Below are 12,204 nucleotides of genomic sequence, written 5' to 3'. Positions count from 1 at the left end.
ATTCTATTGTGTCACGGGCAGTGCTGCAAAATAGTTCACGTCATACCTCGCTAACAGGAAAAAAAGGGTGTCAGTGCAAGGGACTAGTGAATTAAGTCATCAGTCATCATCAGAATGGGAAGAAATTACATGTGGTGTCCCACAAGGATCCATCTTAGGGCCATTGCTTTTTCTTGTGTACATTAATGATTTCTCACCAGTTACACTGCCAGAAGCAGAGTTCGTTTTGTTTGCAGATGACACAAGTATTGCAATAAATAGTATGTCGAGTGTAGTTTTAGAAAGATGTACTAATGATATTTTCATGGATATTAATAAATGGTTTAAAGCCAACTCACTGACATTAAACTTCGAAAAGACTCACTATATGCAATTCAGAACCTGTGAAAGGTTTCCACCCAGCATATGCATAAAGTATGAAGAAGAGCAGGTAGAAGAGGTTGACACTCTTAAATTCCTGGGATTACAACTTGATAATAAATTCAGTTGGGAGGAAGGAGCACACCACAGAACTGCAGAAAACGCCTTAACAAATCTGTATTAGCAATTTGAGTGTTAGCAGACATAGGCGACATAAAAATGAAATAGCTTGCATACTTTGCCTACTTTCATTCCATAATGTCATATGGTATAATATTTTGGGGTAACTCTTCAAGTCAAACAAAAGTTTTGAGAGTCCAAAAGCGTGTAATACGTATTATTTGTGGAGTAAATTCACGGCCGTCCTGTAGAAACCTCTTCAAAGAACTGGGTATACTAACTACTGCCTCTCAGTATATTTACTCCTTAAAGAAATTTGTCCAACATAATATATCTCTTTTTCCAACAAACAGCTCTGTTCATACAAACAATACCAGGAACAAAAATGATCTGCACAAAGACTTAAAAGCACTTACTTTAGTTCAAAAAGGGGTCCACTACTTAGGAACACTCATCTTCAATTATTTGCCAGTAAACATAAAAAATTTAGTTACAAATAAAGATCAGTTTAAAAGGAACCTGAGGGACTTACTAGTGGCCAACTCCTTCTACTCCGTTGACGAATTTTTTAATAGAAACAAATGATGTATTGTATATATTCATACTATTAGTATTGTTATTTCAGCTTTTTCAAAAAAAAATTTTGACATGTTCTACATCCACGAGGATCTCCTCAGCACGGATCTATGGATCGAAAAACTAATCTAAACTACTTCACATTACTGTAAAATTTTTCGTCGTTGTTGCTCCGGAATGGATGCCGGACAGTTACTCGTCAATACAGCATCACTTAATAAATGCTAGTGAGCGCGTTTCTTAAAGTGAAAAAGAAATGGAAACAATTGTTGGTAAAACTGTGGATAGGTGTTATTTTGTCCCATTTTCCGATTGCAGTAAACCACAAAAAGACGACGGCAGGGGGAGAGAGAGAACAACGCACATCCAAATATCGCATAAACTACCTAAGAAAATATCACCAGTTGATAGTACGAGTAATTCTTGAAACGTGTCATACCAAGTTTTATCAAATACGTAATTGGGGCAGCGTTTCATTATTTAAATCATGAATGCCATGTCTGCTAAATATCATCTTATGGTTCAGTTAAAATTCTTAGCAACAGGCGAAAGCTATTCCAGCTTGCAATATACTACTCACATGCCCCAGTAATTTCGCGTATTATTCTAGAAACACGTGAACAAATATACATATACACTGAGGACCCAAAGAAATTGGTATAGGCATGTGTATCCAAATACGGAGTATGTAAACAGGCAGAAGACGTTGCGGTCGGCAACGCCTATATAAGACAAGTGTCTGGCACAGTTGTTAGATCGGTTACTGTTGCTACAATGGCAGAATATCAAGATTTGAGTGAGTCTGTACGTGGTGTTTTAGGCGGCGCACGAGCGATGTGACACAGCATCTCCGAGGTAGTGAATAAGTGGGGGTTTTCCCTTACGACCATTTCACGAGTGTACCGTGAATATCACGAATCCGGTAATACATCAAATCTCCGACATCGCTGCGGCCGGTAAAAGATCCTGCAAGAACGGGACCAACAACGACTGAAGAGAATCGTTCAACGTGACACAAGTGCAACCCTTCCGCAAATTGCTGCAGATTTCAATACTAGGCCATCAACAATTGTCAATCATCGATATGGGTTTTCTCAGCCGAAGGCCAGCTCGACACAAAGCTTTACGCCTCACCTGGGCCCGTCAACACCGATATTGGATTGTTGATGACTCGAGACATGTTATCTAGTCGGACGAGTCTCGTTTGAAATTGTATCGAGGGGATGGAATTGTACGGGTATAGAGAGAACTTCATGACTCCATGGACGCTGCATGTCAGTAGAGGACTTTTTAAGCTGGTGGAGGCTCTGTAATGGTGTGGGACGTGTGCAGTTGGGGTAATATGGGAGCCCTGATACGTCTCGATGTGCCGATGACCGGTGACACGTATGTCATCATCCTGTCTGATCACCTGCATCCGTTCACGTCCATTGTGCATCCTGCGGACTTGGGCCATTCCAGCACGTTCGGACTTGTTACAGAGTGGCTCCACGAACACTCTTCTGAGTTTAAACACTTCCACTGGCCACCAAACTTCCCAGACACTAACATTACTGAGCATATATGGGATGCTTTGCAACGTGCTGTTGAGAAGAGATCTCCACCCCCTCGTACTCTTACGGATTTATGGACAGCCCTGCAAGATTCATGGTGTCCATTCCCTCCAGCACTACTTCAGACTTTAGTCGAGTTCATGCCACGTCGTATTGCGGCGCTTCTGCTTTCTCGCGGAGGCCCTAAGCGATATTAGGCAGGTGTAACAGTTTCCTTGACTCTTCAGTGTAGATCGTTCTTCAGAGATCCATTCATACACTCCTGGAAATTGAAATAAGAACACCGTGAATTCATTGTCCCAGGAAGGGGAAACTTTATTGACACATTCCTGGGGTCAGATACATCACATGATCACACTGACAGAACCACAGGCACATAGACACAGGCAACAGAGCATGCACAATGTCGGCACTAGTACAGTGTATATCCACCTTTCGCAGCAATGCAAGCTGCTATTCTCCCATGGAGACGATCGTAGAGATGCTGGATGTAGTCCTGTGGAACGGCTTGCCATGCCATTTCCACCTGGCGCCTCAGTTGGACCAGCGTTCGTGCTGGACGTGCAGACCGCGTGAGACGACGCTTCATCCAGTCCCAAACATGCTCAATGGGGGACAGATCCGGAGATCTTGCTGGCCAGGGTAGTTGACTTACACCTTCTAGAGCACGTTGGGTGGCACGGGATACATGCGGATGTGCATTGTCCTGTTGGAACAGCAAGTTCCCTTGCCGGTCTAGGAATGGTAGAACGATGGGTTCGATGACGGTTTGGATGTACCGTGCACTATTCAGTGTCCCCTCGACGATCACCAGTGGTGTACGGCCAGTGTAGGAGATCGCTCCCCACACCATGATGCCGGGTGTTGGCCCTGTGTGCCTCGGTCCTATGCAGTCCTGATTGTGGCGCTCACCTGCACGGCGCCAAACACGCATACGACCATCATTGGCACCAAGGCAGAAGCGACTCTCATCGCTGAAGACGACACGTCTCCATTCGTCCCTCCATTCACGCCTGTCGCGACACCACTGGAGGCGGGCTGCACGATGTTGGGGCGTGAGCGGAAGACGGCCTAACGGTGTGCGGGACCGTAGCCCAGCTTCATGGAGACGGTTGCGAATGGTCCTCGCCGATATCCCAGGAGCAACAGTGTCCCTAATTTGCTGGGAAGTGGCGGTGCGGTCCCCTACGGCACTGCGTAGGATCCTACGGTCTTGGCGTGCATCCGTGCGTCGCTGCGGTCCGGTCCCAGGTCGACGGGCACGTGCACCTTCCGCCGACCACTGGCGACAACATCGATGTACTGTGGAGACCTCACGCCCCACGTGTTGAGCAATTCGGCGGTACGTCCACCCGGCCTCCCGCATGCCCACTATACGCCCTCGCTCAAAGACCGTCAACTGCACATACGGTTCACGTCCACGCTGTCGCGGCATGCTACCAGTGTTAAAGACTGCGATGGAGCTCCGTATGCCACGGCAAACTGGCTGACACTGACGGCGGCGGTGCACAAATGCTGCGCAGCTAGCGCCATTCCACGGCCAACACCACGGTTCCTGGTGTGTCCGCTGTGCCGCGCGTGTGATCATTGCTTGTACAGCCCTCTCGCAGTGTCCGGAGCAAGTATGGTGGGTCTGACACACCGGTGACAATGTGTTCTTTTTTCCATTTCCAGGAGTGTATATGTCGCTTTAATACTGGCTGTCACACGAGAAGGGACTGATAGTGGTCGAGCACTTGATGCAAGTATGTTTCAACATCGCGAGGTATACTTGTCCGAGCTGCAGAATGTACAATCGTTCTTTGAATGTGAAAGCATATCAACAAGACTGAAAGTTTGCACAAGCACGCACACTTAAATGGAAAGGTTATTTTTTTTAGTCCTCTGTCAACTCATGTTCTTGTAATGTCGAAAGAACATTGGTTTAAACTGTTAGGACAGACGAAACTGTAATTGTATGTTGATACTCTGCAAATACTGACTACCCCATATACTCAAAATGGTGAAGACATTGTCGACGATGAAGAACGAGCTTTCATTATTTTTTACAGTGTTTTCTCTACGGCGAATGCTTATTGAGTTCTGACACAGTGAATGGGATAATTATTCAGTTTTTTCTGAAACGTGGTGAAGAGTTGTAGTCGTTTTGAATTTATGCGGCCAGCGACCAATTGTCTAGTTCGGCTCAAAAAGATGCAGTTCGGGTCGGGATTGTGAAGCGGCCAGTTGATTCAATGCGCCATATTTTATTCCAAGCACTTTGCAGTAGCGCTTCCGTTGCGGACTGTAGCGTTATCAAGATGATGTGGAAAAGGTCCCATTCCACACTGTTATGGGTAGTATGTGGGGCAGAAAAAGAAGAAAAAGGTCGAGCTGGAGACCTGTACACAGGAACTTGTACAGGGATGTTTTGATAAGGCAAATTCCCATGAAAGAACTGAACATTTTTGTTGCGCCTTCTTCGTTGGTAAGTTTGATTATTTCCAGGATCGATTAAAAATTACAATAATGTACAGCGTTCATTGCTGACAGCTATCGGAATTTGTCAGTGTGTCGACTGGTTTTCAACAATTTCATTTGGAGGGTGAACTGCCGCACAAATCAAAACAGATTTGAATGAGGTTCAAGCAGAGTCTGCACCATCGGTGAAGACTGTTCACTTTTTGATTAATGAATTTAAACGTGGTCGGACAAACACCAATCACGAAACGTACTCAAGCCGTCCAATTGAGGTCACCACGAAGAAAACCACTGACAAAATCCGTGGTATGGTAATGGAAGACTCCCCAACAAAAGTTCGTGAAATTGCTAAGACTGCAGGCATCTCAACTAAGCGAGAGCATAATATCCTGCACCGAGAATCGGCTAGGAAAAAGCTGTTTGCCAGGTGGGTGCTGTCAATGCTCACTGTCGACCAAAAGCGCATCCGGTACAACATTTCACGCAATGTCTGGCGATGTTTAATCGCAATCTGCAAGGCTTTTTACGCCGATTTGTGACAGTTGAAAAAACATGGATCCATCATTCCACACCAGAGTCAAAACGGCACTCAAAACAAGGACAAATGCTGATGAAAGTACACTGAGGAAGACAAGCCCGTTTTGTCAGCTGGTGAAACGATGGCCAGTCTTTTTTTCTTTTTCTTCTTTTTGATTCCCAAGGAATAATTCTCGTGGATTACTTGGGAAAAGGCATAACCATAACTGTAATAAATTATGCTTCATTGTTGGATCGCTGGGCGGCAGTGACCCTGCATGCTTCAGCTGGGCTCAAAGTGATGACATCATATCTCGTCTCCAGTGACTACTCGAGCCAGGAAATCATCCCCATCCGTAGCATAGCGCCGGAAGATGTTCGAGACAGTGTCCCATTCGACATGCTTTCTGCGCTAGTTGGTAGGTAGGTACGTTCCGGGGAGACGGACCAAGCAGTGAAGTCGTCGGTCCCATCGGATTAGGGAAGGATGGGAAGGAAGTCCGTCGTGCCCTTTCAAAGGAACCATCTTGGCATTTGCCTGAACCGATTTAGGGAAATCACAGAAAATATAAACCAGGATTTCAGGGCGCAGGTTTGAACCATCGTCCGCCCGAATGCGATTCCAGTGTGCTAACCACTGCGCTATCTTGCTCGGTCCTGCGCTGATTCAAGACTGTGAGGCATCCATTGGACGCGAGAACATTTCTGGTGTTCAATCCGATCTCTGCGACAATTATTGTTGCAGTAACTCGCCGCTCTTGAATAATGATTGCACCGATGTTCTGTATAATGGCACCGGCAATGCAGATCGTGCATTATAAGCCAACGACATCCATTCTTCCCTGCAACGGACATACAGTGCTCTCCGTATGCTTGTGCCATTATTTGATGGAATTTCCGTTTCCTGGAGTCCTTCCGCCGTCAAGAAACGCACTACACGCCAGTTGCCCTTCTTATGAAGCCCCCGTTACGCTACTTTCAGCACGACTGAATGCAGTGGACGATCAACGCTTGAGCGTGTTCACTCTTGTAGTCACATGGGTTTGCGGCTGTGTCCTCTAGCGGCAAGTGTGGAAACTGAGCGGTCTTATAGGGGTGGAACCCTCTTCCACAACGACATTGCGATCCTTTCAGAAGTTTTCAATTCACATTCTCCTGCTCGTTTTCTTTTTTGTTGCATCTTATGTGTTATTGTTTAAAATGTTCGTGAAAAATTCATTCTGAGGAAAATGACGAAAATTTCGTGTGGATTCAAAACTGGGAGAGAACACCCAGGCCATCACACAGTTGGCTCTGGTATTCATCATCATCGTGGTCAGCCTTAGACATCCACTGCTCTGGACTTTTCCATGATTTACGGTTTTCATCTCAGTGCTGCAAAGGGTCTGCGATCCCTTACCCGACGATACACTCTTTTTTTTTTTTTTTTTTTTTTTTTTTTTTTGCCTTACACAGGTCGATGGTAGGCACATAGCTAGCGCTAAACGGGTAGAGAGACAATCAGTCGAGTCTGTGATGAGTTCGACTCACAGCTGCCAACCGTAAGGACATGCCCTACATGTAGGGACTTTTCATCTACATCCACATCTACAGCTACATGGTACTCTGATGTTCAGAATGTGCGCTGCAGGATTTGCGTTGTTAATAGCATTAGTGTCACGACTTGATGTTAGGTGCCAGTACTGGAACGGCGATGTGTGGTTGGAACACAAGCATGAGTGTTCATTGCAGTTACAAGCAGTCAACGTGGGTCTGGACAACGTGAGCAGGGACATACCCATAAAGCTGTTTTATCAAAACAATAGCATTACTACTGCTACTCCTCGCGAGTATAGAGACCGTAAACGACACGGAGAGGTCTTCTATCCGCACCAGGGTTTAAGAACAGGATTTGGAAGTTCGAATTAACTAGCGGTTGGGGAATTGCTCCTGGAAGAGGCCGACGTCCAACTGCGCCACAGATCGTTGAAGAAGTTACTGTTACAACGGCTGAGAATGCTGGAAGCAACGTACGATCTTGAAGCAGTGCTCGAGCAGTGTCACGGCAGCTGAAGCTTCCAAGGTTCACCGTTCGAGAAGTGCCGCTAACGGTTGTTAAACGGTACCTGTTGTGCGGTTCCAGCTGTCGTGGATGCAGGTAGGCGTCACATTAAGCAACATTTGTAACACGGAACGTAAGCATAGTACTAACAAACGTTACCCTCTCATGTGGAAATTAAAATGTGTTTCTTTCAATAGTTTGTTCATGTCTCTTCCGCCTGTTCTTACAAATGTTTCCACAAAGTTTCATCCTCCGAGGATCACTCGTTTGTCATGGGGGGCCCTCTCAAGTAGAGAAAGTTTAATTATAGCGACCCTGCACGAACAAATGTACGGAAAGGCAGGAAAAAGGGGACGTCACCATGTTTCGCCCACTCTTTCTAGTGGCGGGACATTGTGCTTTCCATCCAACATAATGGCCCTCCGACCCAAATGGATAATTTTTTTATTCGAGTCATAAACAATACATGATTATTATCATTAAAAGCATATGAAAGGAAGAATAATCAAGTTACTCTACTGTCCGCCAGAATTTTGCAACTACAACTGCGCTCGGAGTTGCACGCAGTACATCATCTGTGTGAGATGCAGGACTCAGTCGACAACCCACAAGGTGCTCCATGGTGTGTGGTTCCCCGCAGTCGCAGTTGGTATCCACAGGGAAGTGCCATTTTGGAGGCTACTCTTGGATCTACCAATTCCAGCTCCAGAACCAAAACTGTTGAGTGACCTCCAGACGATCATTTATGTTCGTGCCCAGGTGGGAGGAGGTTTCGAATGGAGACGCCAGGTAGTGTTATTCTCAAGATGAGAAATCCACAATTGCTTCCTTGCTGTAGTTGCTGCTCCTCACAAGATTGAATTGGTCTTGAGGGAACTACTTTTGTACCTCAACCTCGGGGGTTCCGCAACGTGCCTATAGAAGGGATAGCTTTCCAGGTTTGTTCTTTCCCCGTTCGCAGCAACTTCACGACGAGCATCTGGTGCCGATATGCCAGCTAAATGTAAGAATTTTACAAGTGGCGTGGGTTTCAGACACCATGTCACAAGCCTCCACGTTTCGTTCAGCGCCCTGTCAACCATGTTTATGTGGATACAACTATGTTTACGTGGATAGATTGGTGCCAGATTGGGCACACATACTCTGCAGCACTGTAACATGTCGCTAGTGCCGTCGTCCTCTGGGTTTGTGGTCGAGATACCCAGTGATCTTGCGAGATTATTGTTTCTGGCTTCCACCTTCATTCTTGTATTCCCGCAGTGCTGCCTGTAGGTCAGAGTTCGGTCCAGAGTGACTCCTAGATATTCCGGATGGGGCGTAGTTTTTAACTGAGTCGCTTAGATGCAAAACTGTCCATGTCCACTTTTAAAAGAAAATGAGTTGGCAACTCTGGATTGTAGAGCGTGACATTTTACACATGCTTGAAATGCTATTTATGCTCAAAGCTCTCCATGTCCTGTGGAAAACAGCTCAAGAAAAGTGTGGTTAGATTCAAAACTGTCCATGTCCATCAGTAAGTTGGGTGCAAAACTTGCCTTGTCCCTTTTGACGAATCGCATTGAAGGCTGGGGTCATGTGACTGTAATACAAGATGGCTGCAATAAGCATGTAAACATTGTACTTGTGTGGTCTCTTACAGCTGTTTATTCTGAAAGTTATACACATTCTCAGAATGCTATAAAAGTCCAAGGGGAGCCTAATTATAATTCTGAAATCAACCTACCAGTGTCCGTATGCAAACGTGGGAAAAACTTGGGACACATAAACTCGAGCTGCATTACGAACATGGTTGTTCCTATTAATGAAAAGAAACTGGAGGATGTTTCAAAACTCCTCGAGAAACACTATGGTGAGTCCTGGAGGGAACGTAAATCCCTGTCGCGGTACATGACATTACTAGGTTTCAGCGGGTGAGGGGCATCAGTTGAATCAGAATGCCTAGCAGGAGAAGATGAAGACATTGCTCCAGATATGATGTATTAAGTGGATTGCAGTTTGTCAGTTGTTACACCATGTACCTTCAGAAATATTAAAAGAAATTAAAACTGAATACACAGTTTTATGTTCACCCCATATCCTCTCCTCATGTACAGCTAGTCAGGTTCAAAACTGTCCATGTCCATTTCAGTTGCATGCAAAAGTGGCCATCTGCAAAGTCAGATGCAAAACTGTCCAAGTCCATTTTTATTTTGCTTATATCTTACATGCATTGAGTTCCTGATTTTTTTTTTTCAATAGCCCAAATGGTTTTGTACTAATCCATATATATGTACACAACATACAGTGTAGGTCAGTTTGTGTTTATCAGTGAAAACAGTTTTTCCACTTTATCTCAAAACCGGTTATGGAGGACATGGACAGTTTTGCATCTAGGCGACTCAACTGTATCCCCTGCCATGTGATGTTAAGTTTGCGACGTGCCTCATTGTGGTTAAGATGAAATTAAGTTTTAGATGGGTTTGGGAGAAGTTGATTGTTTAAGCAGTAGACACACAACTCTCTCAACGCATCTTTCAGATGAGCTTCAACATCTTCAGAAGGTTTCCCTTGACTCTCTAATGCCAAATCGCCGGCGTAAAGGACACCCCTTATGTTCGCCGGAAGTAGTTAGTTAGTCATTGGTATACGTGTTAATAACATTGTTGAAAAAAAAATTCCTTATGGTAAGCCATTTCTTTGACTTCTCCGTATCTAACATTTAACCACAAAGCATTTATTATTGAGCATATCTGCATCGGCGCAGACCTCTTCCTATTTGGTTTATTTGTAATGGACAGCAGCACAGTGCTGTCCGTATCGCCACGCACACACTTCTTCGGGCTGCGTTCTATTGTTTGTAAATAAGGAGCCGCAGCTGTTTGATAAAACGAGTTCAGGATCCGTAGGCAAACAGAACTCCGGCGTTTGACGTGCCTCAGACCACGGCGTGGTCTTCCGTGACGCACACACGCTGTTTAACAACAGATAACCAAGTCCTCACTTCGGCAGTCTTAGGCTACTAACAAATTTTGTTTTCTGTTACCACACATGTCCACTGAAACTCCGATTGTCATTGTATTGATTCTCCTTTCCGCGCATCATGTCCAGTGGTAGATAATAAAAGCTATTGGCGCTTCCCATGGGATGCTGAGTAGACGTTCTCCGTTGCACAAATCTTAACGGAAACAATTCTGTAACGATATACAGCTTCGTTCACTACATCAGATTGGATCACTACACCGTCATTCTCAGCAATTCGATGTCCACTGCTGGATAAAGCTCTGCTCTGGAGTTTTCCCTGTAGTAAAATCTCCAACTACGAGGAGACTTCAAAAAGTAAGTTACACGTCACCATGATAAGCCAAACAACATTTATTGAATGCTGCACTACATTTCAAGGTGACGCAAACGAATGAGACTATTTTTTTGTATGTAATCACCAAGCCTCTGCAGACAATGGTCGGAACACGGTAACAATGGTAATCAAATCAAGAATATATACATACGTAAACTCAAAAATGTATAAATAAGTAAATAAAAAATAAATAAAAATAGGAAAAGTACACACACAAACAAAAACAATAAAACTCAAAGCAAAAGCTCAGAAAGTTGGCAACGCTTAAACGAGTACATTCTAGACGAAGAAAATGGCAGTTACAGTGCTATATTTCGTAAACAGAGTGACCACAAGGAAAACTGCAAACTTCCAGCCAGTTTGACACATCAGACAAAGTTGTTTGGCTTATAAACAGTGCAGCAGGCACCAAACTGTACAGCTCTTTCCCTTTTATTATAACAATGAACTGTTTTAAATCTACAACCATCTACAACCTGTATGTGCATACGACAGCCTATATCTGCAAACGAAAAAAATCGTCTAATATTTCAGGCCATTCACTGAAAATGCCTTGTAAATAAGGTGGAACGCGTCTAGGCGAACAAATTAAATAAAAAACTTGGCATGCAGCAAGCAAAAAGGCGTTTTTCTTTTAACCGTTAACTCGCGAGGTGACTTTCCTGTAACGTATACTACGAGGTGGGGTCTCTGGGTCCTCTATGTTTACACCTAGATTTAAGGCAAAAATCATTCGAATTTTTTAATTTATGCTACATAACATTTATTTTTACAATTATTTAAGTGTTGTTTAAATCTTTCTAGTTTATTTTATTGCACTAAACAAAGCCTGCAGCATTTTACTATTTATCACGCAAAAGCACATAATTTTGTGTGGTTATTTTAAATAGTACACATAAATGGACGGTTAGAGTATTGAATTTTACATTCTGAAAAATTATACAATCTCTGTAGCAAATAAATTTCCAAATAAAACTAAATTCCAGGGTTTAAATTTGCGCATAAAAAATTCCACTCGAAAGGTACAAAAAGAAAGTCTGTAAAACTGACATTCATTGCTGGGAACTAGATTTTTATCGCCACTCAGAACACATTCGATTTTAACCGACACTTCAAGTATTTCATTGAAGAAACAGACAGATTCCCATCACACCTTTCCTGGAGCTCTTCCTCCGAATTACACTCTTGTTCGATAGCAGAACTGTGATCACTGGCTAATGTAAAATCGTCGTCTTTTTTGTTTA

The 12,204-nt window shown here is 44.0% G+C and overlaps 1 protein-coding gene across 1 annotated transcript in view; it reads right to left on the bottom strand.

Moving 5' to 3' along the window:
- The window catches only part of LOC126418937 (sarcoplasmic calcium-binding protein), a 174,027-nt gene that overhangs the window by 36,775 nt on the left and 125,048 nt on the right, over positions 1-12,204 (bottom strand). The window lies entirely within an intron of this gene.

This window comes from Schistocerca serialis, chromosome 9 (assembly GCF_023864345.2).
Source record: "Schistocerca serialis cubense isolate TAMUIC-IGC-003099 chromosome 9, iqSchSeri2.2, whole genome shotgun sequence".
NCBI lineage: Eukaryota > Metazoa > Arthropoda > Insecta > Orthoptera > Acrididae > Schistocerca > Schistocerca serialis.
The sequence above is the reverse complement of the archived record's forward strand: the minus strand, read 5'-3'. Positions and strand labels throughout refer to the sequence as shown.